Source organism: Protopterus annectens, chromosome 5.part0 (assembly GCF_019279795.1).
Source record: "Protopterus annectens isolate FY-2018-M chromosome 5.part0, PAN1.0, whole genome shotgun sequence".
Lineage (NCBI taxonomy): Eukaryota > Metazoa > Chordata > Ceratodontiformes > Protopteridae > Protopterus > Protopterus annectens.
Genome location: NC_056735.1, coordinates 49,384,201 through 49,410,977, shown reverse-complemented (window position 1 = coordinate 49,410,977; position 26,777 = coordinate 49,384,201). Strand labels below are relative to the sequence as shown.

General features: G+C 40.2%; 1 protein-coding gene across 1 annotated transcript in view; it reads right to left on the bottom strand.

Moving 5' to 3' along the window:
• PDZK1 (PDZ domain containing 1) overlaps window positions 1–26,777 on the bottom strand; it is a 550,816-nt gene that overhangs the window by 41,033 nt on the left and 483,006 nt on the right. The gene's annotated exons all lie outside the window — the stretch shown is intronic.

Below are 26,777 nucleotides of genomic sequence, written 5' to 3'. Positions count from 1 at the left end.
AATTGCAACTGCCCTTAATCACTCTACTCCCACCACACTACACTAACACCCCTCTGCCCCTACATCTTCATCACACCATACAGATAACCTAACATTTAAAAAGAATACTCACCATGCTCTTTCTTCTGCCCACACTCTATACCCTACTGCTATCTACAGATACAACATGTCCATAGCCCCACACTATATTAAACTAATACCATCCCCTCCTCTCTCTCCTACCTTTCCATCTCCTCCCAGCTCTACAATCACACACCTATTGCATACTTCCACTTCAAACATGCAGTTGTCAGCAATACCACTAACCACTTCAGCAAACACCTTCACATACTCTCCAAACTGTCACACAAACATGCATGTGTAATATGACAGATTCTCCCTAACGGTGATATACACCCAATTCCGAGCCACATACTGCACAACATACCACCATGACTACGATTCCACCCCTTCTTCTTCACATTAAAACTAAAGACCTTCTCATTCTTAACATGAAACTTAGAAGCCTAGTTAACAAAATTACAGACTTTCATGCAGTCATTGCACAATACTCACCAGACATTCTTATAGCAACAGAAATTCGCTAAAATCCCATATAAGAGACCCAGGCATACTCCCACAAGGTTATAGCATACACAGGTTAGACAGAATCAGGAAGAAGGGTGGCAGGGTTGCAATATTCTACAAAGATAACCTAAGCATAAACTACTTACCCATCAAATACCCTTACGAAAACAACTTTGAAGTCCTAGTAACACAGGTCAGAATCAACCCAATTAAAAATATTACCATAATAGCCACTTATATACCTTCCAACAATACTGCCACTGCCATTGAGGAACTCATAGCCTGGACAGCCGCAACTCTCACCCATGAAACCATTATCACAGGTGACTTCAACTTAGACTGGAACACTTGCACTGGTGATAACCCCTCCACCTTCATAAATCTACATGGTTTCTTCCAAACAATCCAGTTTCCCACTCAAATAGATAAACATACCAAAAGGGAATCTATCTTAGACTGGTCACTTATTAACAGTACCACCCACAATTATCTCTCCAGATGCCTTCTAAATAATTTAAGTGACCATAGACCTACTTACTTAATCTGTCATCAGCTGAACTCACCCAGAACCATAGTTTACAAAGCCGTATGAAATAACAAAAACTTTTCCAATGAAGCATTTGTAGACATGCTCAGTAAATGTAACTGTGGCACCACTCCATCATCTCCAACTTGACCAGGCTGTAACATACTTTAGTGACACATTTTAACTATTCTAAATAGCTTAGTAACAACTCGTACATGGCGTGTTAAAAGTAAGACATTACCCTGGATATCAAAAGAAACCATTATAGGTTCATAGGTTCATAGGTTCATACTAGGCTATCTGCCCAAGGGCATTTATAAGCCTAGCCCATAGTTATGTGGCTTTAGTTTTTAGTTTGAATAAAAACTATGCCTATCATTTTGCTGTGCCTCTGTCAAGCAGTGACACTGAAGTAATCCCTGGGGTATATCTGCAATCTCCCATCCATTGGTCAAGATTCCTCTTGAACAAGGCCAGAGAGGTGCTCTGCCTCACATGTACCGGGATTTTGTTCCACAGCATAGGGAGTCTCTGAGTGATGAATCTGTCCCTCCAGCACGTTCTATTTATAACCGTGTCAAGGTTTAAGTCTCCTGCCCTTGTGGTTCTGAGGGATCTAGATTTTTTGAGGTGAAGCATATTCATCAAATCTGGGTTTGACATGGCCTTATATGTCAGGCAAAGGTCACCTCTGAGCAAGCGGTATGAGACTGAATAGAGCTGGAGTTCTTTCAGTCGGGCAGCATAAGACATATTTTGAGACCCTTTATCCTTTTGGTGAGGAACTTTTGGGGCCTTTCAAGCTGCAGCAGGTGTCTGGTCAGATACATTCCGAACGGGGCATTGTACTCAATCATGGGTCTAATGAGTGATGAGTACAGGGGGACGATGACCTCCCTTGATCTAGATGTGAATCCCTTCATGATCAGGTGGGCGATATAGAAGGTTTTCCTAACTACTTTAGCAACATGAGTGTCAAACGAAAGGCTACTGTCAACCTGGGTCCCCAGATCCCTGATGACTTTTTCTGTGCTCAGTGGATTGACACCTATATGGTAGCTAGAGGTAACCTTGTTTTTCCCGAAGGGTATGACTATGCATTTTGGCGTTTAACTTCAGGCCATGGCTCTGGCACCAGTTATCCGTTTCTGTGAGGCCCTTCTGGAGGATATCTGTGTCAGATGTGTTTTCGACTATGGCGCCCAGTTTGCAGTCATCTGCAAACTTTGTCAGCCATAACCCTCCTGTGTTTGCTTGTACTTCAGAAAAGTAGATGCCGAACAAGAGTGGACCCAGGACTGAGCCCTGTGGGACACCACTTGTGACAGGCTTTGAGTCTGACATGGCTCCAGCAACTCTGACCCTGTGGGTTCTGTCACTTAGCCAGTTTGCAACCCATCTTGTGATGTATGGGTTTACATTCAAGCTGATGAGTTTTTCGATGATACCTGAGTGGGGTATTGTGTCAAGGCCTTTGCCAGGTCGAGGTAGGCTGTATGGACTGCCTTTCCCTCATCAATGGCCTTGGTGACTGTCTCGAAAAAGTCAACCAAGTTTAAGAGGCAGGATCTGCCTTTGACAAAGCCAAACTGGGTTGGATCCAAAGTCTGCAAGTTCCCTATGTCTTTATTTATGAGTTCCATTATGATCCTCTCCATGGCTTTGCAGATAAGGCTTGTCAAGCTAATGGGGTGGTAATTTCCAGGGTCTGTGGAGGCACCGCCCTTATGAAGTGGGACCACAGTGGCCGTGCGCCACTCCTTGGGTACGTATCCTGAGGTGAGGCTAAGATTAAACAGCTGTCCTAACTGTGGGTTTAATTCCTCGTTGAGTTTGTGAAGCACACAGCCGGGGACACCATCCGGTCCCATGGATGCTGTGTTTTTTGCCTTAGTGAGGGCAGTTCTCACCTGGGCATTGGAGATGTTTGGGGGGCTACAATCCTCTGGAATAGATATCTCTCCTTTTGGGGGGGAGGGGAGGGAGAGCCAGTATGTTGGCAATGTGTGTAGGTTCAGTAATTTTCACATCATTTTGAACTAATTCTGAGCATATCTGGGAGTTTCCTCCTAGGCTTCTAACATAGCTAAAGAAGGCCTTATGATTCTCTTTAGAGTCCTTGGCGATTTTTCTCTCAAAATTTGCCTTGGATGATTTTATGAGAGCTCTTAGTTTTTTACTTATAATGATCAAAGGTGTCTTACCTTTCAAGGATTTTGCTCTATCTTGTAGTAGCTTCCTCCTTTTGTTGTAGAGCTTGTTTATGGCTGGGGTCCACCAGACTGGATGCTTGCCTTTGGTACAGAGAGTCTTAGTTTTGTTTGGGATTGCCTGATCCATGCAGTCCTGTAGGTGCTGGTAGAAGGCATTTGTAAGTGATTCAGCGGTTTGAGTAATGTTTACCACTGGCTCAGGGGCCTTAAAGGAGACCACACTAGTTTTTAGAAGTGTGAAATCGGCTTTTGAGAAGTTTTTCACTGTGGTCTTTTTGTTTCAGGTGGGGGGATGAGGACCTCCAGCGAGATTAGTTTATGATCTGATCTCACCAGTGAGGGGTATACTTCGGTGTTGAACATTTTGATCCCATGTTCGTGATGATGAGATCAAGTATGTTTTCTCCTCTTGTGGGGATGGTGACTAGTTGTTCCATGGCATTTGAGTTTATGAACTCCAGGAATCTTTGGGTTAGAGTGTTCGGGCTTGAGTAGTGTTCCCAGTCTATATTAGGGTAGTTGAAGTCACCTAGTATGATGGTGTTTGGAGATACATTTATCCCTCCAATGTTTTCAGGAAGGCCATGTGAGGTTCCTGAGTTTGAGAGGGTGGCCTGTAACATGCTACAAATTGCAGAGCAGTCTTGCCTATGGTTAATTGCACCTCGATGGTCTCCGATGCATCGTGCGTTGCCACCAACCTTGAGGTGTGGGTGTCCTTTATGAATATGGACACCCCCTCCTTTCTTGGTGTTGTCCGGATTTTGGGGCCGGAACGCATGATATGAGGTGAAACCTGTTAGTGCTGGGGTGCTCTCAGGAGCCTTGAACCAGGTTTCTGTCACAGCACAGACATCGATGTTCTCCATATTGAGAAGGGCCTCGAGTGCGTGCATCTTGAGATTGAGACTTCTGGCATTGAGCAGCATTACCCTTAGTTTTTTTCCTTTTTGGTGTTCTAGGGTGGTAGGTTTAGAATTTGAGCCTTGCCTAAAAAAGGCACTATGGGGGTGGCAAGAGCCTTTGCCAATATCCGGAAGCCCTGGGGTGACAGGTGCAAGCCGTCCCTTGCGAAGCAGCGTGGCTTGTCCAGCATGTCATCCCAGGCAGACAGACATTGGATCCCCTTTGAATGACACCAGAATTTAAGCCAATTATTAAAGCTGATCATCTTATCACTGTATTGTGGCATCATTCTAGGTGAAGGTAGGATACTGCTCAAGGTCAGGGTCATACCTGCCTGGGCTACATAATCAGAGAGCTCCTCGATGTCCCTTTTCATGTAGTCCAAGGAGGTACGTCTCAGGTCGTTGACACCAGAGTGGACAATGACTGAGTCATACTTGTACCTGCTGTTGAGAGACCTGAGTGCTTGCGTTATGTGGCGGATTCTAGCGCCCGACAGGCAGCTTACTGTGACCTTCTCTTTACTCAGTCTGGTGAGCGGGACGTCAGTGTGTCTGACTATGGAATCACCAATGATTAGACTTCAAAAACTAAGGTACAAAACTTGGTTTCAATATCAGAAAACAAAAGACAATAAAACTCTGCTAGCATACCAGCAGCTCCACAATCAAACAAAAAAGCAACTCATACTAGACAAAAAATCTTATTATACATCTATGCAAAACAAATATGGAAACAATCCCACAAAGTTCTGGCAATCAATTAACTTCCTCCTCCACCCAAGTAAAGCTACAACCCCAGAACCAACAACCAATAACCAAAGCATGAGTATTTCCTCACAAATCAACACCCACTTTATAAACACCATCCCCTCCTTAGTTACAGGGAACAATTCCACCCCTCTGTCTCTTCCACCTAATGTGGAAACTAGCAACAGCTCTTTTGACCTCAAACCTGTCCCAACTAGCACCATAAGAACAATGCTGAAAAAACTGAAACCTTCTTCCTTAGCAGCTGACCAACTCCCCAAAGAGTACCTCAAACTGTCAGCTGATGCCATAGCTCTGCCTATCTCCATTCTGGTAAATAGGTCTATAGCAGAAAAATATGTCCCAAAATTATGGAAAATTTCCTATATCACCCCTCTACATAAAGGAGGAACATCGACAGAATTAAACAATTACAGACCCATAGCCATCCTTTCCCCCTGTGTCAAAATTCTGGAAAAATATATCCACACTCAATTACCACAATACCTGTTATCTCACAACCTTATCTCTCCCTCCCAACACTGTTTCAGACCAAAGCACAGCACCACCACAGACCTAATTCATTTCTCTAACACCATCAACCAACTGAGAAATTCAAACCCGCAAGTAGCATCAATCTTCTTAGACATGTCAAAAGCGTTCAACACTGTCTCCCATCAGAAACTCCTTAATACTCTTGCCTCACTAAACCTGTCAGAGACTTCCCTCTCCTGGTTCCTAAGCTGTCTTCCTGACAGACAACAAGCAGTACGATGGAAATCCGAACTCTCATCACTTCTGCCTGTCTCGGTTGGAGTCCTCCAAGGGTCCATAATAGGACCCCTTCTTTTCACCATCTTATCTAATGATCTAGCCTCATCCACAACACATGCTAAAGTAGTTCAGTATGTGGACAATTCAACTTTAATCTGCTCAGCAGATACCTTACCAGGCCTCCAAACAGTAGCCCAACAAGCTTTTAATAATATAGAAACATGTCTAAGTAAATTACAACTAATCCTCATCCTCAAAAAGACACAGTTAATGCTATTTACCAATAGCAAACATTCACCGACCACACCTCCTTTCACCATTCTCTCGGCAAACAACACAGTCATCCAACCAGTTGAGCATGCAAGACTTCTTGGTGTGACAATTGACAATAAACTCAGATTTGACCAACACATAGCCATCACAATTAAGAAAGTCGACATCAGATTTGGCTAACTGTACAGAAGCAAGCCATTCCTCACTGACAATACCAGACTAGCCATATCCAGAACCTTCTCCTCTCTATGCTCCTATACACTTTCCTCCCCTTTATCAACTTAAAAATTCAGACTTAACCAAATTGGAAACTTACTACAACAAAATAGCCTGCTTTGGAGCCAACCTTCCCCACCTAACCCACCATTGTATGGCTGTACATAAATTAAATTGGTTTGAGCTACCTAACCTTCTCCATCTCTACCAACTTAAATTCACACACACAGTATCATCTTCCATCCTGACAGTTGCCCATCCCTCGAGGAACATGTTGTTCCCTACTCATGCCCACAAATTCTAAGATCTGCAGACAGAAACTTTCTCACATTAAACAAAGCTAACAGCACTCATGGGGAAGCCCTATTCTCAAATCAAATAGCCAAATTATGGAACTCTTTACCCCACACCCTCCAAAACACACCTGAATCTACCAGTTTTAAACAACTATTATTTGAACATCTATCCAAGAACTGGCATTGCTCCTGTGCCAAACCTGACTAAAAAGATATCTATAACTCTCTCAACACACTGTCCACTCCTTACCACTGACAAAATATCTATAACTCTCTCAACACATTATACACTCCTTACCATTGACAAGATATCTATAACTCTCTCAACACACTATCCACTTCTTACCACTTACAAGATATCTGTAACTCTCTCAACACACTATCCACTTCTTACCACTTACAAGATATCTGTAACTCTCTCAACACACTGTCCACTCCTTACCAGTGACAAGATATCTGTAACTCTCTCATCACACTGTCCACTCCTTACCACTAACAAGATATCTGTAACTCTCTCAACACACTGTCCACTCCTTACCACTTACAAGACATCTATAACTCTCTCAACACACTATCCACTCCTTACCACTGACAAGATATCTATAACTCTCTCAACACACTGTCCATTCCTTACCACTGACAAGATATCTGTAACTCTCTCATCACACTATCCACTCCTTACCACTGACATGATATCTGTAACTCTCTCAACACACTATCCACTCCTTACCACTTACAAGATATCTATAACTCTCTCAACACACTGTCCACTCCTTACCACTGACAAGATATCTGTAACTCTCTCAACACACTGTCCACTCCTTACCACTTACAAGATATCTATAACTCTCTCAACACACTGTCCACTCCTTACCAGTGACATGATATCTGTAACTCTCTCAACACACTGTCCACTCCTTACCCCTTACAAGATATCTATAACTCTCTCAACACACTGTGCACTCCTTACCACTTACAAGATATCTGTAACTCTCTCATCACACTGTTCACTCCTTACCACTGACAAGATATCTGTAACTCTCTCAACACACTGTCCACTCCTTACCACTTACAAGATATCTATAACTCTCTCAACACACTGTCCACTCCTTACCACTGATAAGATATCTATAACTCTCTCAACACACTGTCCAGTCCTTACCACTTACAAGATATCTATAACGCTCTCAACACACTGTCCACTCCTTACCACTTACAAGTTATCTGTAACTCTCTCATCACACTGTCCACTCTTTACCACTTATAAGATATCTGTAACTCTCTCATCACACTGCCCACTCATTACGACTGACAAGATATCTGTAACTCACTCAACACACTATCCACTCCTTACCACTTACAAGATATCTATAACTCTCTCAACACACTGTCCACTCCTTACCACTTACAAGATATCTATAACTCTCTCAACACACTGTCCACTCCTTATCACTGACAAGATATCTATAACTCTCTCAACACACTGTCCACTCCTTACCACTTACAAGGTATCTATAACTCTCTAACACACTGCCCTCTCCTTACCACTGACAAGATATCTATAACTCTCTCAACACACTGTCCACTCCTTACCACTGACAAGACATCTATAACTCTCTCATCACACTGTCCACTCTTTACCACTTACAAGATATCTGTAACTCTGTCATCACACTATCCACTCCTTACCACTGACAAAATATCTGTAACTCTCTCGACACACTGTCCACTACTTACCCCTGACAAGATATCTGTAACTCTCTCAACACACTGTCCACTCCGTGCCACTTGCAAGATATCTATAACTCTCTCAACACACTGTCCACTCCTTACCACTGACAAGATATTTATAACTCTCTCAACACACTGTCCACTCCTTACCACTGACAAGAAATCTGTAACTCTCTCAACACACTGTCCACTCCTTGCCACTGACACGATATCTGTAACTCTCTCATCACACTGTTCACTCCTTACCACTAACAATATATCTGTAACTCTCTCAACACACTGTCCACTCCTTACCACTGACAAGATATCTGTAACTCTCTCATCACACTGTCCACTCCTTACCACTGACAAGATATCTATAACTCTCTCAACACACTGTCCACTCCTTACCACTGAGAAGATATCTCTAACTCTCTCATCACACTGTCCACTCCTTACCATTGACAAGATATCTGTAACTCTCTCAACACACTGTCCACTCCTTACCTCATTTTCTCTCTCTCTCCCTCTCCTCAGTGTTTATTACTACTCAAAAATAAATATATATCAAGGAAATCTCATCTGGTCGTAACTATTATTTACTCACAGTGATCTTCACTGAAATGCTCGTGTTTTTCTTTTTGAACCTGTATCTACTATTAAACTGTATTGAACACTACTTTGTATAGACTAACTAGATGATATGCATTCTCCATCTTACTGTATGTATACTATTGTACTATCTAATTATTATATTTTGCTTATATTTCTTTGCAGGTTTTTCTCTCTGGGCTTCTGCTTAAAATGGGCTTCTGGCCAAGTCGGACTTTCCCGGTAAACAAATGTAAATAAATAAAATAAAAAATAAATGTGGTCTACCTGGGCTTTAACACTCAGACACACACAAGAGGCTGAGAGGAAGATTACAGAAATTGGGGTTACGTTCAAGACTAAGGAAATTGATTGCTGCATAGTTAAGTGGTGGGAAACAGAGGATTATGGTAAGATGAATAATGCAAGGAATAAGGAAATTAACTAGTGAAGTACAGCAGGGGTATGCTATAGGGATAGTACTCTTCCATATTCTCATTTCAGACATACTTATTTTATTTTACATTTGTTATTTATTTTTATTTTACATTTGTTTACCAGGAGTGTCCAATTGAGCCAAAAAAGGCCAATTTTCAGTAGAGGCCCAGGGAGAAAAGCTCCAAATTACATAGTAAACAGTGTTATCATAGAAAAAAACAACAATTAATATAGCAAATAGTGATACATTTTAGTTGAAATGAAAGAAAAATAAAAAAACAACAGTAATACAACTAATGCAGTTGTAATGGTTAATCACCCATATTACGTATAATAATGGTTGGTCCTTCAATGCAACACATAAGAACAAAACAATGATGTATTTCTGCTTAGAGGAGTAGGGTGGTAGCCTCAGCAAATTAAACAATAGAATAAAAATATAAAGTAATAAGTTAGAGATATATTCCAAGGGAAAGAGACAGGGAAATAAACATTAGAGAGGTGTAATATAGGATGAAGAGTGATATAAAATTATTGAGGGGTCAGCCTGGTGTTGAGTAAGAGCACAGACAGTTTTTAGTCAAATGGAATTTGAGAAGAATTTTGAATTTAGAGGGGTTAGCTGTGCAAAGAGTGGGCTGGGGAATTGAGTTCCAAATGTTGGAGATGTGCTTTGATAATAAAGCATTCCCATAGGTATTATTGGCCGTTGAGACTTCTAGAAGTCTGTTGATTTTTGGTAAATATTAGTAGTTTGGTCATGTTGGAGTTGAGTATTAGTTGATTGGAGGAAAGATTGTTTTCTACATCTGTAAATGCTTTTTGTATTTTTTGCAAGAGTTCAGGGATTGACTTGGCTGAGCAGATGAGGGTAGAATCATCTGTGTATTGAATACTGTTAGCTGATGTGGTGGCAGAATTGAAATCATGTGTAAAAATTGTAAAAAGAAGTGGACCAAGTATGGAACCTTGGGGTATGTCTACTGAGATGGGTAAGAGTGAGGATATATTGTCTTGTTATTTAACAGCTTGCTGTCTATCTGACAAGTAGCTATGGAACCATGCTATGGTGGATTGTGAGAAGTTTAATGTGGCCAGTTGGTACAGAATTTTTGGTGTGAGACAGTGTCAAATGCTTTTGACATGTCTAGTAAAACTGATGATACATAAAGATTGTTTCTAGAGTGCTTGACTATGTCTGTGAAGCTAATTAGGGCAGACGTGGTGCTATAATTGGGTCTGAAGATATGTTGAATATCTGAGAGGAGGTTATTTTTCATGAGATAGAGAAGGATTTGTGAGTGTATACATTTCTCGAGAATTCTGGCAAGGGGAGGGAGTATTGTGATGGGTCTGTAGTTTGTGAGAGCAATAAAGTAAAGGATCAACCACCTTTTTCATGATAACACAAAGATAATTGCAGCAGAGGATGATAGGAAGGAGAAAGATTTTGAGAAAAGATTCAGAAAACCTGTTCTGGTGAACTGAAAGGCAGAAGCTGAGGTTCAGTGCAGAAGAATGCAAAGTCCTGCACTTGGTTGTGAGCATGTAGACTGCTTGGGGTTCGTCAGGAGAGTAGATTCTAGAACCTATAAAAAGTAATGCTTCTCATATACAAGGCTGTGGTTAGGTCATGCCTTGAGTATTGGGTGCAGTTCTGGAGGCCAAAGAAGGACAGGGATATGAATCTGTTAGGAGTCCAGAGGAAGACCAGAAAATGGGGTGCATGGGATGAAGGGGAAAGGGTATGACTAGAGATTGGAAAAGCTGAAGCTCTTCCCATCTGAGAACACAGGAGATGATAGGAGCATAGTATGGGTGAAAAAGATCATGGCAATAATATATGAAAGGAGGGAGGTTCCTAAATGGTAAATGCATAGATTGGGAGAAGGGGAAACACAGAAAGCAGATTGTAGAAACCAATTGTTGCTTGAATCTGCGAAAGTAGTTCTCCATGGAGAGGGTTATAGATCCATGGAATGGACTTCCAGGATGAACGATGGAGATGGAATCCACAAAGGCATTGAAGAGGACATGGGAAGAGGTTCAGATGAGGTGAGAGTGAAGAAAGGAATGGAGTGAAGGTAGAAAGACAGACTAGATAGTCTTATTCTCTCCTTCGGCCGCCAAGTAACTGTAATTCAATGTAACGTTGTTTCTTAAACATGATTAAAATGAAAAGAGGAGTTTCACATCTGTGAAGATCACATTCTGCAATAATATGCATGCTGGAAATTAAACTGAACCCACCTGTGAAGTTAAAACTGAGCTAGTCAAAGTTTCAAGGGGTTTAACAGAAACAGAACTGCAGATAGCATTTGTGTGTGTGTTTTTTTTTTGGGGGGGGTAGCTGTTTTAGCAGAATCTGGTCTGGATAATCTGAGGGCAGTTTATGGCTAGGGTGAAAGCTATGTGGGATGATGACATACCTTCTTTTTTTCCTAATATCTTTACTAGGCCTCCCCTAACTTCTGGCATACCAGCTTGATATTAGCTTGGGTTTAGTGCGTTATCTGCACTACCTAACGAGTAATGGGTCTGCATTATCTAATCCCAGATATATTTTAAATTCTTTTTGTGAGCATGCGGGCTTTACTGACTGAGGTTCTAAAGAGTTTGGTGGGAAGGCTGTTCTATGGGTGGTAGAAACTTAAGTGTTTGACTCACATTTGTGTGGCTGCAGCAGATTACAGCCACAGAAGCAGAGCAAAAATCAACCATCCGGAAGGTAAAAGTAGAAAGACTGACCCCTAGAAAATGGTTGCAGGCAAAACAAAACTGGAAAGGTACATGCATGCTTTTATCTTTATTCTAACAGAATAGTGTTTGTAGTATTGACACAAGAGTGTTGATAATTTTCTTTGTAGTATTCATATTTATTAACAAATTTTAAGTGTTTTCACATCGCTTGTTGAAAGAGAGAAAGGATTTGCGCATCACCCGTGTTATTTTATCTAGTTCCAGGTAACAAGAGCTATTTCTAGATGTTTTCTCACCCACAACAAGGCCAAAAGAAGGCCTTTATAATCTGAGTGAAATGTCACTGTGGATTTCTCAAGGTATAATATGGCAAAGTCATTATTTATTTATTTATTCAGTTTGGTAAACAGGGTAGAGCACTGATCCAAATGGGCCTATTTCAGTCTCAGCCACAAAAGATATAAATGACACTAGAAAAGCAAGTTAACAAGAAGTATTATGAACAGAAAAAACATTTTGTGAAGACAGCAATGAATAAATAGTAATAATAGCAAAGTATACAGTATGAGAGACAACAAAGGGCTGAGGAGCATAAGGAGGGAGGATGAAGAAAGTGAAAAGTGAAAGGAAAGAGCACAAAGTGTAAAAGATATCAAAAGTAAGATATGGGTACACAGAAGTTAACTATATACAATATATACAACATGGTACAGATGTCAACAGATCACTGTAAGGAAATAATGTGAGGCAGACAAAGGCTATTGACTGGTGAGGGGGGAGGAGTGGCACGGGGGGATGATTTATAAACTTCTTGAATCAATGCCCATTCTGACCATCTAGTCTCCCCCATCACTCTGTTTACCTATTTGTTTGTCAAGGGATAACAGCCCAATAGCTCATTCCTTTCCCATGAGACCAGTGTGGTTCAATCATCCATGGTGGGATCAGGATGTCTGTGTTTTAGCTCCAGCATGACATCTGTGGTTGTGATGTCTACATCATGCTGGCATTGAGGGCTGCATGTGGTGCTCCCCATGGAACACATTAGCCTCTTCTCTCCGAGGGGAGTGAGTTATCATTAGCCTTCTAGTCTACATCATGCTGGCATTGAGGGCTGCATGTGGTGCTCCCCATGGAACACATTAGCCTCTTCCGAGGGGAGTGAGTTATCATTAGCCTTCTAGTCTACATCATGCTGGCATTGAGGGCTGCATGTGGTGCTCCCCATGGAACACATTAGCCTCTTCTCTCCGAGGGGAGTGAGTTATCATTAGCCTTCTAGTCTACATCATGCTGGCATTGAGGGCTGCATGTGGTGCTCCCCATGGAACACATTAGCCTCTTCTCTCCAAGGGGAGTGAGTTATCATTGGCCTTCTAGTCTACATCATGCTGGCATTGAGGGCTGCATGTGGTGCTCCCCATGGAACACATTAGCCTCTTCTCCGAGGGGAGTGAGTTATCATTAGCCTTCTAGTCTACATCATGCTGGCATTGAGGGCTGCATGTGGTGCTCCCCATGGAACACATTAGCCTCTTCTCTCCGAGGGGAGTGAGTTATCATTAGCCTTCTAGTCTACATCATGCTGGCATTGAGGGCTGCATGTGGTGCTCCCCATGGAACACATTAGCCTCTTCTCCGAGGGGAGTGAGTTATCATTGGCCTTCTAGTCTACATCATGCTGGCATTGAGGGCTGCATGTGGTGCTCCCCATGGAACACATTAGCCTCTTCTCTCCGAGGGGAGTGAGTTATCATTAGCCTTCTAGTCTACATCATGCTGGCATTGAGGGCTGCATGTGGTGCTCCCCATGGAACACATTAGCCTCTTCTCTCCAAGGGGAGTGAGTTATCATTAGCCTTCTAGTCTACATCATGCTGGCATTGAGGGCTGCATGTGGTGCTCCCCATGGAACACATTAGCCTCTTCTCTCCGAGGGAGTGAGTTATCATTAGCCTTCTAGTCTACATCATGCTGGCATTGAGGGCTGCATGTGGTGCTCCCCATGGAACACATTAGCCTCTTCTCTCCGAGGGGAGTGAGTTATCATTAGCCTTCTAGTCTACGTCATGCTGGCATTGAGGGCTGCATGTGGTGCTCCCCATGGAACACATTAGCCTCTTCTCTCCGGTGGGAGGTTATCATTAGCCTTCTAGTCTACATCATGCTGGCATTGAGGGCTGCATGTGGTGCTCCCCATGGAACACATTAGCCTCTAGTGAGTTATCATTAGCCTTCTAGTCTACATCATGCTGGCATTGAGGGCTGCATGTGGTCCTCCCCATGGAACACATTAGCCTCGAGTTATCATTAGCCTTCTAGTCTACATCATGCTGGCATTGAGGGCTGCATGTGGTGCTCCCCATGGAACACATTAGGGAGTGAGTTATCATTGGCCTTCTAGTCTACATCATGCTGGCATTAAGGGCTGCATGTGGTGCTCCCCATGGAACAAGTGAGTTATCATTAGCCTTCTAGTCTACATCATGCTGGCATTGAGGGCTGCATGATGGAACACATTAGCCTCTTCTCTCCGAGGGGAGTGACTTATCATTAGCCTTCTAGTCTACATCATGCTGGCATTGAGGGCTGCATGTGGTGCTCCCCATGGAACACATTAGCCTCTCAGTGAGTTATCATTAGCCTTCTAGTCTACATCATGCTGGCATTGAGGGCTGCATATGGTGCTCCCCATGGAACACATTAGCCTCTTCTCTCCGAGGGGAGTGACTTATCATTAGCCTTCTAGTCTACATCATGCTGGCATTGAGGGCTGCATGTGGTGCTCCCCATGGAACACATTAGCCTCTTCTCTCTGAGGGGAGTGACTTATCATTAGCCTTCTAGTCCCTCTTCCTCACGCCAGCTTTTTTTACAGCTCGAACCACTATTTGAAGATTGACGTTTGCAGAGTAGAAGGTTTTTTTTCCCTCTTACTCCATGTAGGGGCAGGGGTGGTGGTGCATGAGCCAAGGATGGTGACAGGTGCAGTTAGGCGTGCCTTGATTTCAATGTTGACTATGATTGGATGTGAGCTTAGGATGGTGATCGATGGTGGGGTCCTCCATGATTTGCATATTTCTGTATGACTGGATGCATAACCAGTTTTAGGTAGCAGTGAACCCAGCAGTTGCTGGCGGCCCCCAACCATAGCCAGTTATCTTATTTTGACATTTCACAACATGTTTGTCAAATCAACCAAAGCTAGTGCAGTAGTTTTGTGTACTTAATAAACTAAGTGTGTAATAATAACTCTTAATTATATCTCCTTTAAAATCCAAACGTATCTCTAGTTATAGTAACTGTGTTGTCAAGCAAAAGGCTTCACAATTTCATAAAATTGTTTTACCACTGACCTAGTGTCCATCACTTAATTAATCCTGTTGCTGTGCATTTTCAACACTAAAACTAATGTTATATCTGGCTTTAGTCACCTGCAATACCCAAGGTTGCAGGGAGACCCCTTTTAATCATCCTTGACGTGTTATAGCCCCACAAACGTTGCTGCTTCTGGTTGGGGAAAAAAATGGTTATTCATCTTCCAATTACGTTCTTTATCTGAAACAGTGTTGTGATATGACCCTATTAGGATAAAACCAGTTATCAGTGAATGAGCATGATCAAGATAAGAGCTGGAGTTCAGCGGTCTAGAGGACCGATCTCAGTGCTTATCTTGGATTTTAAGAAGAACTGATGCTCCTCTATTAGGGAGTTTTATAAATATGGACAGAACACCAGATACTCTAACTTTCAACTTCCTTGTTCAAGGATTTTGAGCAAAGCCAAAAATATTAGCAGAATGAAGGCTCAAAATCAGAAACATGTTTAAAATATTACTCTAGTTCATTTATAAAGTTAATAGAATAACATTTTACATCAAAATGCATTTTGTTGGACAATGTGAAGTATGAAACTCTGTCTGGATTTTTGATTGTCTGTAACCCTGAACGGTTTATCAGCAATCAAACTTTTTTAAGAGACAGAGCAAATTATGAGGCAAAATTGGGAACATTCTGTGAAATCAGGGACAGTGACAGGTATGAATTATTCCTCAAAGACAGATATGAATTATTCCTCAACGAGGTAAATAAAAGTAACTTACTCTATCAATTGCTAAATAACAGTGTCTGATCTGGTATGGCTGTACCAGTATTGCACAAGATATTGCCATTTTTTGTAATTAGTGCAAAATCTGTGTGTGTGTGTGTGTGTGTGTGTGTGTGTGTGTGTGTGTGTGTGTGTGTGTGTGTGAAAAAAAAAATCACTGATTTTTTTTATCTGGCACAGAGTATTAAGACTTTTGGAGCTTCTAGGAGTCTGGTAGCCCACATACCCCAGACTGTATAAATGTAGTTTGATATGGATTTAGTAGTGGCCTTTCCCCTTAGTCTCACCCTTTCTAAAACCAGCCCTGCTTAGAGGTATGTACCAATGGTTGCTGCAGGATATGTGGAAGGTTAGGGATGACGTGGTTATTATTTAAACTTTTCGTTAGAATCCAACCTTAGAGTTGTGTACAGGAAGTCATTATAGCTTGTGTTGGGTTGGGACAGTGTCATCATTATTTCTTTTACTTTTCTCACAGACCACTGAGGTTTACAAAGAAGCTTACTATAGCTTAGGTAGGGGCAGTGCAATGTTTAGGAGCAACAAAGTGAAATACATTATTATAATCATTATTATTTTTTCACATTACACATCAGGCTTGTATACAAGTGGCTGCCTTTGGTGGGGGTAGGGATGTGGAGTGAGGAGGCATGCTGTATATATGAATGACAATATTCACTTGAAATACATAACTGTATCCTCATAGCAACTGTCTTGTTAGTTTATTGAGTGCTGCTATTTTGTCAGATGTATTTATTTATTATTTTTTACAGTTTGATGACCGGGATAGTCCACTGGGCCTGGAAGAGCCCGTTTTCAGTGGAGGCCTGGGGAGAAAAGCACCACATGATATAGACAATTTTACAATAGTTATACAAAAGTAAATAAAGTCGTAGAACAGTGACAAATACAGAGATAATATACAGTTTGTTACAAAAAAGACATAACATTTCTAATCCTAGGTAATGATTTACAAAGGTGATGTTCATGTAGTCTGAACATATTAAAAGTACTGATATTTCAGATAAAAAAAAACATGTAAGTAAAATATTTATGTACAGATTTTTTGGGGGAAGTTAGAAATATGGAGAGAGGACAGAGAGAGGAAGGTGAGGTAGAAGAGGTAAAAAGTGGCATGTAGTGGAGAAAGGGAGTGGGTTGGGGCGAAGTTTATGCGGTATAGGGTAGGAAAGGAAGTAGAGGCAAAGGGTAAGAGAGCACAGTGATAGAAGGTTAAGTTATATAGTGCATGAGAGATGGTGTTAATGAGTTTATGTGATAGGGGTACAGGAACATTCCCACTTTAAAAGTTTTAATTAATTTGAACATTAAGCCTTGGGCATAACTTTCATCTTCCTTGAAATCCTGATGTTGTTAGCTGAGGCCGGCCATTGGATTAAAAGGTTGGGAAAGGCTCTAAAATGCTTCCCAGACATTAACCATATGGCTTCTGGGGACCCCAGCTTAATTGAATTATTTCCTAAATGGTTATTACTCTCTTGGTCAAAAAATGTGTTTTGAAAGGTTGCAAGGAAAAAATAAAGTCGAATGGGAACCCTGAATAACTTCCTTTAACTATAATTTCTGTTCAGGTTATCACTGAATAAAAAGGATGTACAAAAAAGAAAAAACAACTGTAAAATGCATTTGAGCATACCTAGAAGGCATGGCTTCTTGCAAAAGCTGAAGAATAAGTCAAAATGCAAGAAAAGGAAGAAAAATATAATATGCATGGTGTGGGGAGCTCAAAATGGAGGGGGGGGCAGAGGGCAACACTGAAGGCTGTGTGTGTGTGTGTGTGTGTGTGTGTGTGTGTGTGTGTGTGTGTGTGTGTGTGTGTGTGTGTGTGTGTGTGTATGAAACAGAAGGCAGCATCTAGGGCACTATTTCACCTACATCCATTCCTTTACATAAAGCTGTTGTAATGTTTAATTGTTGCAACTAAATGCTAGTAACTGTAACTGTCCCCCTGAGAGGTGGGCCAACATAGTGTGCAAACTACTCCTAAAAGCATGAACTAAAAGATTTCTTAGGAGGGGTGGCAGTGACATGATGATACTTAGATTAGGAGTATCCAGTGTGGTCCAAACTTGACATTTGCTTGTGGTCCCCAACATGCTAACACTGGCCCTGACTGAATGGAATAACAGCAAGCATCATGTCCGCGTTCACCGGAACCCTTTGAAAAGAGGAAGTGTGGGTAGAAAGTGTAAACCAGTGAATGCAAGTTTAAAACATGTAAAATCTGAGTTCCAATGGCCCAACCCCCCCCAACCCCAAATACCAAAGGTCCACTCTAGCTTGGCTCCAACTAGGCATCTCAACCACCATTGTGCACAGTCTCCAGACTCCTGACTGGACATCAGCTTAACCATCCTAACCTAATTCTGATACTGGATTTAAATGACAATACTATCCCGTTCCTGCTTCACCACCCTCAAAGAACCCTAAATGTTTATAAACATGAAAATTGTCAGCACTGTTAGAAATGATCTGAGGAGGTTCTTATTGGAACAGAAGTGCTCATCAGAATTAATAAAGATGTCTGTGTTATAAAACTAGATGCATTGACCAAATATTTTTTAAATATCTGAAAGAATTTCTACCACGGTGTAGCAGGTTTTCCTACATCTTAGCTTATTTTAGTGATATATTTGTTCTTGTTAGCAAGATCTGCCAAGAAGACAGGCATGACCTTAATATAACTCTGTCATTTTAGTTAATTATTTATTTTCAGATATGTGCAGACACAATATAATTTTTTTTGCCTTAAGGTTTTCACCTGAAAATTAAAAATAAAATAATTTAAAAATTAGACCTATTTTATAAAATATAAAAACAAAAATAAGTTATTCCAGTTTAATATTCTAAAAATGTACAATAAGACTGCTTCTTACCTTAAATAGTCACTTCATAATGTAAAAATAAGCTTAAATAGTCACTACATAATGTAAAAATACGCTAAAATACTAAGCTTATTTCACCTGAAAATGCTAGTAGGCTTAAATAACATGGTTTTTAATATGTTTTTATGTTTCTACCTTGGCATTTTCAGTTTTCATTATTTCCAATGCTATTTAAATACCTATGCACGCATTAATACATAATTTTGTCATTCTTTTTTACAGAAATATGTGAGGAAAAACCAGGGTGTATTAAAGAATAAAGCAGTGACAAAGAGCACTAAATAGCACCTGAAAAGAAACATGGATACGGGTTGAAGCGGGACTCACAAGCTGCAGACAGGGCACTACACATAAAGTCAAGTTGTTTAAACTGCATCTATTTTATTTAAATTAAAGTATTTTTAGTTCTCTTTCATATTAATATTCAGGAACACACACACATATATATATATACATACATATATATATATATATATATATATACATAGATATGTATATATATGTGTGTGTATATATATATATATATGTAGATATATATATATATATATATATATATATATATACACACACACATATATAAATATAGCTGATATATATATATATATATATATATATATATATATATATATATATATATATATATATCTATATATACATATATATGCATGGGTGTATGTCACTGGGTCATATATGCAATACCCTGACACATCGTAAGTCAACACCATTTGTATGACACAGACAGGGATTCAACAAGTGTGCGAGATTGACAATCCCCAAGTAAGTGAATATTTCCTTTCCCTAGGGATCAATCTTGCAGTTAAGTATATATGATTAGCAAGGGATGTGGGGGTGCAGAGGTCTTACCCCCCTGCAAATACACTTGGCTTTGGTTTACTCCACTCAAGGGTAATGCCTGGAGCATGCAAAGAAAGTACCGATCTCTCTGTGTGCAACGATTTGACGTTGACCTACTGTGTGTTTGGGTACTGGATGTTCAATCCAATGCCCTACACCTATATATATATATATATATATATATATATATATATATATATATATATATATATATATATACATACACACACACAAACAAACACACACACACACACACACACACACACACACACACACACACACACACACATATGCTTATATATTTCGGAGTTTTCATCTGTTTACGTGAATGGACACAAAAATCAACATCTGTTTGGTTGGGTAAAACAGATAGTTGACCTGTGTGTGACACTGACAATCCCTCAATAGAGAAATAAGCCTTTGCCCAGAGATTGTGCAATAGCTGAGCTAGTATATGTAATTAGCAGAGGGTGTGGGAGGTTCAGGGGGTTTGCCCCTATGCAAATAACTTGTTTCTGGGTTTGGCTGCTCCAAGATTAATTCTTGGAATATGTGCAGTAGCTGCTGACATTCCATTTTTCGATATTTTGATTTCAGCACTGTAGACATCAATTTCAGTATAGTGTACTACACCTATATATATATATATATATATATATATATATATATATATATAGAGAGAGAGAGAGAGAGAGAGCTGCTTAAATTGATTGAATACCAATTATGTCGACATGCATAATGTCCAAACAAACTGGTCGACATTATGCACGTAGACATGCTACATCTCATGTGCAGAGAATTAATCTTGTGCTCATGCAAAATTAAAAAAAAACACACAATGAAAGCATTGTTTTTTCCTGCTAATTATAAGTTCTAACTTTAAGATCACATAATCCCCATGGAAAAGTTTATATTCCCCTAACCAGGAATTGTCAATCTCGTACATTTGTTATTGGCATACAGTGCTAATTTACTGGACCGCATGACAATTTAGTACCCTGCTATGGGGGCATTAAGCAGAAGCAGAGCTAAGGGCTTAACGTAAAGTCCAAGCAAGAGAAGGGAAAGAGGGCATCCTTGTCACATCCCTCAGAGGTAGACTAGAACCAGATTTCACCCTTATCAGTGACCCAGTGTATAGTCTCCACGTGATAATAATGAACCGATTAAGGGATGCCATATTTTCCATTACCAAGAAGAGATAATCCCATTGAACTCAATTGAATGATTTTTCTGCATCCAGATTGTCCAGTAAAGGAGTACTGCCTGTCCCACAAGCATCCTCAATCACTACAGATGTTTTCAGTAAACTGTCAGATTTAGATTGATCAAGCATAAACATGTTTGACCTGGGTGTATAAGCAATGGCAGGAACTTTGCTATCCTGTTTGCCAGCATTACCATATATAGCTTATAATCATGGTTTAACATTGAAATAGGATGGCAGGAGGCAACCTGAGGTGGCGTCATTTCTCGGTTTTAGTTTTACTAAGATGACTGCCATTTCCCAAGTGGGGAAATTATCCATTTTACAAAATAGAATGTGTTAATTCTGAAAACCTTATAAAAAAGTTTTACATATTGTGATTATATTTTTCTAATGGCAGGCTTTTTGAACCTGGCATTTCCCCTTAGCCAAATTCCTGTACACTATTTCAATTTCCTGTGGGGAAACTTCCTTTATTAACTCATCTATATGGTTTAGTGTAAGACATGGAAGTTTAGTTGATGACAAAAGCAAATCCATTTCCCTACATGAGTATGAATTGTCTTGTTTAATCCTGTATAAAGACTTAAAGTGTGATGCAAACATCTCCAGTACATTTGAAGGGGAGTTAATTAAACCACTATGTGGCTCCTTCAGTTTAGTAACTGACCTGGATGTCTTAAGGTTCCTAAGCCTCAAGGCCAAGTATTTAAGGGAGGAAGTAGAACTATCAAATGATTTTAACTGCACTGCCTATTTTTAAGTTGGAGGACTTAATAAGTTCATAGTGGTGAGAAGCTATCAGTTCCTTACATGATCCTTCATTCTCGCCCATAGTCCTGTGCTGTGCCTTCAGCAGCTTTTGCTGAGACTTTAACAACTTCTCATGTGTACATTTCATCCTATCACCTGTGAACTTTCACAGTACTGAAGCAAAAATGTCCTTAACTTGGTCCCAACTTTCTGCTACCCTAGGGTGGCTAATATCCCCAATAATAAGTTATTCTTAATTAAGAGAACAGAATAGCTACAGTATTGCTCACCATGGTGAAAATATAAATTAAGTTTCCACTGTCTTCCTAACATATCTGATCCAATACCAGAAGTAATAAGGAGGGGGGGGGGGTGTGGTCAGGGAGTAGAAATGTAACATATCTGATCCAATACCAAAAGTAATAAGGAGGGGGGTGTGGTCAGAGAGTAGAAATATAACATATCTGATCCAATACCAGAAGTAATAAGGAGGGGGATATGGTCAGGGAGTAGAAATGTAATATATCTGATCCAATACCAAAAGTAATAAGGAGGGGGTGTGGTCAGGCAGTAGAAATGTAACATATCTGATCCAATACCAAAAGTAATAAGGAGGGGGGTGAGGTCAGGGAGTAGAAATATAACATATCTGATCCAATACCAAAAGTAATAAGGAGGGGGGTGTGGTCAGGGAATAGAAATGTAACATATCTGATTCAATACCAAAAGTAATAAGGAGGGGGTGTGGTCAGTGAGTAGAAATGTAACATATCTGATCCAATACCAGAAGTAATAAGGAGGGGGGTGTGGTCAGGCAGTAAAAATGAGCTGTAATCAAAGCAGGTAACCCTGTGAACATGATGCATAAAGACCCACATTTTGTCGATTTTTGAAAAGGCTCTGTGTCTATAGGATGTATATGTATAATGACAGGTATGGCATCTGAGAACAATACGAACATCCAGCATATTCATCACCCAGAATTGTCTGCTTAAAGATTATTCATCACCCTGAATTGTCTGCTTACAGATTTATCTGAAATGGCAACCTGTTCATAAGGGGACTAGAATGAACTTGTTCAATATACATATTCTGTTTTTTTTTCTGCACTCCAGAACACTAGACCCTCTTAGAAATAAACCCAGCCACTCATCATTCTAAAAGCATCAATTTTCAGGCTGCTGGGGGGACATAAACTGAGATAAAGGTAATAAGCCTTCCCTATAAATAACCACTATGGGAAGATTAAGGATGTAGTCTTTAAATGGGACTTGTTCAAGACCTCAGTATGTGAAGCACTAGCATGGAGGTGTGCTGTGAAGGTGGCTGGTGTGTGTCATGGCAGTAATTGTAGGATATGCAGCTGCATACCAGAAGTAATAGAAGCTCTCAGGTTAAATAAAGACTCTTTTAATGAAATGTTAGCAAGCAAGCCTCTACATATGACTGACAGATACTAACAATCCTTGATAGCAGCAGCTGCAGTGGTCACCAAGCTGACACCTAGGTATAGAAGGAGTTTATCAAGGTCATGGAAAATTACTGTGAGATCATCCAATGACTCATTAATGAGTGCTGGGTTTATAGTTAGGCTCTTCTCAGCAAGGGTAAAGGACTGCTCATCTTAACTGGGGACACTGTCAAGAACTGGAAGGAACACTTTGTGGATCTCCTGAATTTAGTCGACACACCTTCTTTGAGGAGGCCATGCCAGAATCAGATGGTGAAAATGGATCGATTTTGAAAAATGAGGTCACAGCAGCAATTAAACATTTTTGTTGTGGCAAGATGGTGGAAGTAACTGAAATCTATCTAGAAATGTTGACAGTGATTGACATTGCTGGAGTCTAATAATTAGTATGCCTTTTTAATGTTGCACAGAAGACTGAAACAATGCATTCAACTGGAAAAATTGAGTTGTGATTTCTATTTTTAAGATGGGGGTGGGGGTTCCAGTTATAAAGATATAACAGTTCTGAGTCTACCTGGGAAAGTACATGTCATGGTGTTGGAAAGGTGACTTTATCCAATACTCAAGCCTTTGACTTAGAATGAGTAATGTAGATTTTCTTTTGGCTGTGAAACAGTGGATCAACTCTTTCTACTTCCTCAGATGTTGGAGGGGGTCATAAGAGTTTGCCAGTACTGTCGAAATGTGTTTTGTGTACTTGGAAAAGGCATGTGACCATGCACCTCAAATGTGTTGTGTTGTGAAGTGTTGTAACACTATGGGATCCCCAGGGCTGCTGTATGCCTTTCAGTCCCTGTATTTGAGGAGCTGGAGTTGTATCCATATTCTCACCTTACATCTACAACATTCTAGGTTGGTGTGAGACTCCACCATGACTGTGACTTGCCTCCCTTCCTGATTGTGATTTGCATGAACAAGTTATCAAGGCACAGCTACTGTTTGTACAACGTCCAGTTTCAGGATATGAGGGTCACACCTTTGCTGACTGTAGATCATGCTGTCCTCTTAGCCTCAAGTGACTGCTATTTCCAGCATGCAATGGGACAAGTCACTGCTGAGTGTGAAGTGGGATGAAAATCAGCAACTACTAATCAGAAATCTCTATTCCATGATAGAAAAGAGCGAAATACTCGCCGCAGGTGAGGGTGAGTTTAAATATCTTAAATGAGTTTTGTTCACCAATGAATCTACAGGAGGTCAGGACATTGATGGGGAGGAATCAGTGCTGTAGCAGTGGTACTACTAACATTGAGCATGCTGTGATGGAGGATGCAGGAACTGACTCAGAGGATGAAGCTCTCCATTTACCCTTCACTATGTATTCTGTATCTTCAACTACAGGCATGAGCTTTGAATAGTAACTGAAATAATAGGGACGTGTCAGAAATTCGTTTCTATCACACTGTAGCTGGGTCACTCTCATAAACAGAGTGAGGACAGCCGCAGTCCGGAAGGAACTGGGAGTGTCGCCGCTGCTTTTTTTTATTTTCTGTGTCAGTTGAATCAACCTGGAAACCTCTTGAGGATGCCTGCATTGGTGTCAACCATGGGAGCTGTGCCTTGCCTTTCCCACTACGAGGAGACTCTGAGGCAGATGAAGTAGACGCTGGAGGGGATATAGCTCTCAGTTTGCCAGATGATGAGTTGGAGACCCTTACTGGGGCTAGGGATAGCTGGCATATCCTGCTATACTTGTTACCACTTTAACTCTTATCAGAGCAGATGTCATGAAAAAAAATCAACAAATAAATGAATTAATTCCGTTAAATGCATCGCAAGTTTTACTCAGCCATCCTGTTCAAAGTAAACAGGTTTCATTCCACCCCTTCCACTCTTTCATGAATCCTGCTATACACCTTACTACAATAGTTATAAAACAGATACTCACATCACACACACAGGATAAAAAAAAAAAAAAGGAAAATAATTTTGTTTGTTTTCCTTTGCAATTCAGAATATATGTCAACTTGTAGCGTTAGCCAATTAATGATTGTTTTTAATCGTACACCAAACTGTTATGTATGTTTTTAATTGTACACTAAATTGTTATGTATACTTAATCTGTCTGTAATTGGAGCTTTTCTCCTCAGGTCTCCACTGAAAATGGGCTCCTGGCCCAGCTGGACTAACCCGGTTAACAAATGTCAATTAATAAATAATAAAAATATATTTATTTTAACAGATGGGCAAGTGATAACAGTGAATGAATAAAGAATGAGAAACAGCAGCTGTTTCACAGATATTTAGCATTGGCAGATTTTTGTTTGTTTCAGACAAAATTCTGTTGCTCTGGCTGTGACAACTGAATTATATTTCCCATCCTACATATTCAGCAGCTTTTGAAAATACTACATCTGATCTCAGAAAAAAAGATTTCCTGCAGTATGATTTTCCTTTAACACTTCTAAGAGCAAAAAAAAAAAAAGAAAAACAGCATCTACCTGATCTTGCACAATACAGATACTTTTCATAGAGATAACAATTATCTCACTTCTAAAAATGCAGACGTAGTCAACGTGTTCACTATATTAATGCTACAATAGATTCATTCTGGTTAACGGTTATCATGTTGTAAAAGATGAAATGAAGGTTACATTAGAATTATAAACTTGTGAAATTATATGTAGTCATGGCAATCACAGTTTTATTTTATACAGACATATTTTGTGAAGTACTTCAAAAGACTATAAAATTACTTTCAGTTTTAAAAAAAAGTAAAGATGTGGGCACGCATGGTACACAAACTCTGATGGTGTATTCTGCATGACAGGTTTGCTTTTTGAATATGCGTTTCCCTTTTTAGATCCTGACTCCTTATAAGACCATTTGGGCTACACAAACAGAAGATTACAAGAAGGTTCTGGCAATATTCTCTTTTACTATGATTGTTTACAGACAAATGTATTTTATCTATGCAGAATTCATCTCTGGTACTTCTCAGTGTAGAGAAATCTTGGAGAGGCATGGTATATCAGCACATTTTTGGATCAGATCATTTATCTGTGCTTACAGTTTTCCTCTCACACAGAGCCTTCTATTCTGATTAATTTAGGTATCTACATGTGAAAAAAGACATTTTAATATTTTGTGCCCTTGTAGGCTGTTTTCTCTCCCTCAGGGATCAGTGCAACATAGGAGTAAGGAGAACTCACTTTTGCAGTGCTCATTTGCATGAATTGGTATTTTAGTGAACTGACTGACAGCGTTAATTCTAATATAACTGCCTACTGAAGACGTATGGATCTCTTTCTGGTACAGAAGGTGAAGTCTGTGTGATTAGCTATCTAACTGTCTTTTTATTAACCCTAGAATATCTGTGATTTGTACAGAAACTGCAATCCAAGGCGCATTAAGTATAGTATTTTTACTGGAACTTGTCAAACTGTGCCACATCTGTGGACACAACAGCTTGGAAACTACTGCTAATGACAGTTTTCTATCTGTTATTTCTGGCTGAGGTTTCTCAGGAATGGCAGTGTTGCTGTGTAAGAATCTACCACATAACAAGGTTTCTAGACC